Here is a 4,507-nt window from a genome sequence, read left to right on the forward strand (position 1 = left end):
AATGGCCATAACTTTTTAAAGAGCCCCTAAGGACAGATGGAGGAGCCAGAATGACCTTTCGTGCGAGAGGTGGAATTTGCCCGTATGAGTCCAAGGCCACCACCCGGAGCTCAGGGAGGCAAGGGAACATTTCACCCCGCCCCTCCCCTCGCACGGGCGTCACAGCTGCCGCCGAGAACAGCGATGGTGGCCATAACTTTTTAAAGAGCCCCTAAGGACAGCTGGGGGAGCCAGAATGACCTTTTGTGCGAGAGGTGGAATTTGCCCCTATGAGTCCAAGGCCACCACCCGGAACTCAGGGAGGCAAGGGAACGTTTTACCCCGCCCCTCCCCCCACGTGGGTGTCGCAGCTGCCGCCGAGAACAGCGACGGTGGCCATAACTTTTTAAAGAGCCCCTCCCAAGAGCTGGGGGAGCCAGAATGACCTCTCGCTCAGACATGACACGTGAGAGGTGGAATTTGCCTCTAGGAGTCCAAGGCCACCACCCCGGGGCTCAGGGAGGCAAGGGAACGTTTCACCCCACCCCTTCCCCCCATGTGGGCGTTGCGGCTGCCGCCGAGAACAGCAACTGCAGCCATAACTTTTTAAAGAGCCCCTCCTGAGAGCTGGGGGAGCCAGAATGACCTCTCGCGTGTTATGTTCCTCCCGAGAGCTGGGGCAACACCGTTCAGACATCACACGATAACTCACACGCCGCTCAGAAATCACACGCGAGAGGTGGAATTTGCCCTTACGAGTCCAAGGCCACCACCCCGGGGCTCAGGGAGGCAAGGGAATGTTTCGCCCCACCCCTCCCCCCGCGAGGGCATTGCAGCTGCCGCCAAGAACAGCGGTGGTGGACATAACTTTTTAAAGAGCTTCTATCAAGAGCTGGGGTAGCCAAAATGACCTCTCGCATGTGATGTCCCCACGCCAGAGGTGGAATTTGCCGCTACGAGTCCCACACGAAAGAGGTGGAATTTGCCTCTACGAGTCCAAGGCCACCACCCTGGGGCTCAGGGAGGCAAGAGAACGTTTGGCCCCTCCCCTCCCCTCCCCCCAGCATCGCAGCTGCCACCGAGAACAGCAATGGCAGCTGTAACTTTTTAAAGAGTCCCTCCCGAGAGCTGGGGGAGCCAGAAGAACCTCTCGCGTGTGATGTCTGACCGGCATCACAGGCGAGAGGTGGAATTTGCCCCTACGAGTCCAAAGCCACTACCCCGGGGCTCAGGGAGGCAAGAGAATGTTTCGCCCCACCCCTGCGCAGGCATTGCAGCTGCCGCTGAGAACAGCGGCAGCGGCCATAACTTTTTAAGGAGCCCTGAAGGAGAGCTGCAAGAGCCAGAATGACTTCTCACGCGAGAAGTGGAATTTGCCCCTACAAGTCCAAGGCCACCACCCTGGGGCTCAGGGAGGCGGGGGAACGTTTCCCCCCCCCACACTGTGTCCCAACTGATGGCTGGTTTGAGCAGGGGGCGGGGCTTATGTGCCCGCCCCCTGGGCTCCTGACTGGCAGAGTGGTGCTCCGGTGCACTCCGGCAGGAACTGAGGCCTGGTTATTCCATTCTAAGCCTACTTATGTCAATGGACTTGCACAACTCAGCATAGGATTGCTATGAAACAGGAGTTTGGGGATTGTTGCCCCCCCCTTCTGATTAAGCTCATCACCTTGATGCTTCCCACTCTTTTGCTCTCTGTACGGGTCTGATGCACACTAATTCTGAGAGAGAAAGGTGCCCAATGTTAGCAGATCTGCCTTCCAGTTCCTCTCACTAATTGCTTGCTCAAGAGGGCTGGCAGGGTGGTGGGGAACAACACAGAGGTGAAACTAGGACCGGGAGCTCAGTAATGGCCTTGGATAATAGTGAACAATGCCAGCCCCTTCTGATGAAATGCGAATGCATACCAAAAAAATCTTCTAAATTATAGAGCTCTCTGTGGAAATCACTACCCTGATATTACCAAAGCAAAAACTTTAGGAGGTTTTTAAAAAACGAGCACATGCTTCTAAACAATGTGTGTTGCCCATACATGTGGTAGAAAAGTGGCATTTTAAAAAGGGGGATGTAAATAATTCTTTTCCATGAGTTAAAAAAATACTTTCCCCCTTTAGGCAAGTTAAAAATTGATGAGAGAAAGGAGAGCATTTCATTTGTGAATAAGTGATTCAGTTTCAAGATGTCTTGTGCCAGCATTTAAAATGTCTGTTCATAGCCTTTTATGAAGCATTATACTCTGGGATAATCTGATCTGGCACTTCCTTTGTTCACTCTTATTTTTATACCCCTTAAGTAAATTGGAGGTCAATATGGTGCGGCAGAATTCTCCTGTTGTGCTTATGTAGCAGGAGAGGTATTTTAAATCATATAGCCAAAGCACAAAGTGAGGTTCAAGCTTCATTTGTACTGGCCAGTGAAAACTGAGCAAGTAGTGAGAAGAATGTTGCGCGGTGCGTTGAGTTGAGTCAGTCCACTCTAGCTGATTTCCAGTTATGCCCTAAGAGCTAACTGTAGCAAACCACGCTGACACAGTCTTGTGGTTAACTATGTACGGTTTTATTTTACAATATTTACAGCTCACCGTCAAAGTGCTTCGCAAGACATGCATACAAGAAGAAGGACTTGCATTCACAGACTACATACACATATATACAGTAATCAGCCAATCAGCTTCCTGTTAATTCTGGTTCCTGTGGCTGTCAAACTAAGTGTCAGTTTAGATGGACATGATCACTTGTTCTGAAGCCTTATAAGTCAACAAAGAAGTCAGGGCCGTATCAGTAATAGCAGCAACAGAAGAAATCAAGGTGTTGAGTAAACCCATTATTGTTGTTGTTGTTGTTATCCTGATTCCAAAACATTTTGCCTATGGCTTCATCAGGGGATCTATTATAATCAAGGAAATACATCATAAATTAAAAGCATTCATGAGACACATACGATCAATACAATACATTTAAAATAATTTCTCTAAACATTAAAGTAATCTGAAAATTTTGAAGGATTCTATAATAATTTAACCCCAGCAAAAATAATTGTTACATATTAATGTATAATGTATAACTGAACAACTATTCTGTTTACCTATTGTCACATGAGTCTCCATTCTCACCTTGAACATTAGAAAGGGAATCAAACTCAGGGGATTATATAATCTGATGCAAAAGGGCCATGGTTCAAAAAGTTTTCAAAATCCTTGTATATATATTGTAACTAGCCTGCTACCCATGTTTCGCTACAGTATTTAAGTTTTGTAAATCCAGTTATAATACTAATGATGTGAAATTTGAAATGTGACATTTGTTGTAGGAATTTTAACAGAGAAGATTGTAGTGTAAAAAATGAAGTGAGACATATGTACATTTTTTTTTCCGTACTGAAGGACCTCTCTCTAGACCACATTGGTGGTTCTGCCCTCAGATACTAAGATCACCAGGCTGTTTGGTGAGCTCACTCTGGAGCAGGCCACATAGAACTGTCCATTTAAGAAGGAGTTGTCTGCTAAGTCCACTCCTGCTACCTTCCACGAAAGTGATGGCCTCTCTACTTGTGTTCCTGGATTGTTTTGCTCATATAGAGATTGTGTTGTTCTGAGCACCTCAGGGTGATCTTGCTGGTACTTGGCCTGTGCAGCTCAGTGCACCGCAGGAGTGCTATGTGCAAATTTCTTTGCTGCATTCCTAAATTGCCTCCTCCTTGTAGCGTTGGTGTATCTGGCTCGATGTTTGCCAGGAGCTTTCTTGGGGGCAGTAAGAGGTGAGAGGTGTGGGGGAGTTGGTGTGAGGGAGTGGTGATGTGGTGGACATTTCTTCAGGTTCATGAGGGAGGCACACATCGAAATGGCTCCTAGAAATGTCCTTTACTATCTCCCCATTAACATTCATACCCTGGCCCTGTTCCTACACATGACAGACACCGGCTTGTCTGCTGTTGGGGGGGATTGTATTTAAAGGCATTGGGGAGGCTGGGCCAGCAGCAGTGATAAGGCAATCCTGCTGAGCAAACCTCATTGGGGCTGTAAGCATCCCACCTCCTCTCCTTCACCTGACAGGCAGCTGTCTGTCCAGTGTAGGACCGGGGGGGGAGGAGTATTAGAAGCCACTGTGGAGGTAGGGCTGGCAGGATCACTAAGGTGTTACTGCTGGGGCAGGCTCCCTCGTGGCTTTAAGCACCCTGCAACCACTACTGCCCCTGACAGACAACCAACTGTTAGGTGTAGGAGGTGGGGGAGTGTGTTGGAAGCCATCCCACCTCCTCTCCTATACCTGACAGGCAGGTGCCTGTCCAGTGTAGGAGGCGGAGGAGTATTAGAAGCCACTGTGGAGGTGGGACTGCACCTGACAGACAACCTCCTGTTAGGTGTAGGAGGTGGCGGGAGTGTGTTGGAAGCCATCAAAGAGGCTGGGCCAGCAGCTTTGCTTCACCTCACAGGTGGTTGTTGGCCACTTCTGATTTCCTCAACTGTCATTAGGTCTGTGCAGTCCCCTGTAACAGTTGGGGTTTTTTTTAACCTCAAAACACTGAGCTC

The sequence above is a fragment of the Gekko japonicus genome, unplaced genomic scaffold, assembly GCF_001447785.1.
Source record: "Gekko japonicus isolate JY-2015 unplaced genomic scaffold, Gekko_japonicus_V1.1 scaffold296, whole genome shotgun sequence".
Taxonomy (NCBI): Eukaryota; Metazoa; Chordata; class Lepidosauria; order Squamata; family Gekkonidae; genus Gekko; species Gekko japonicus.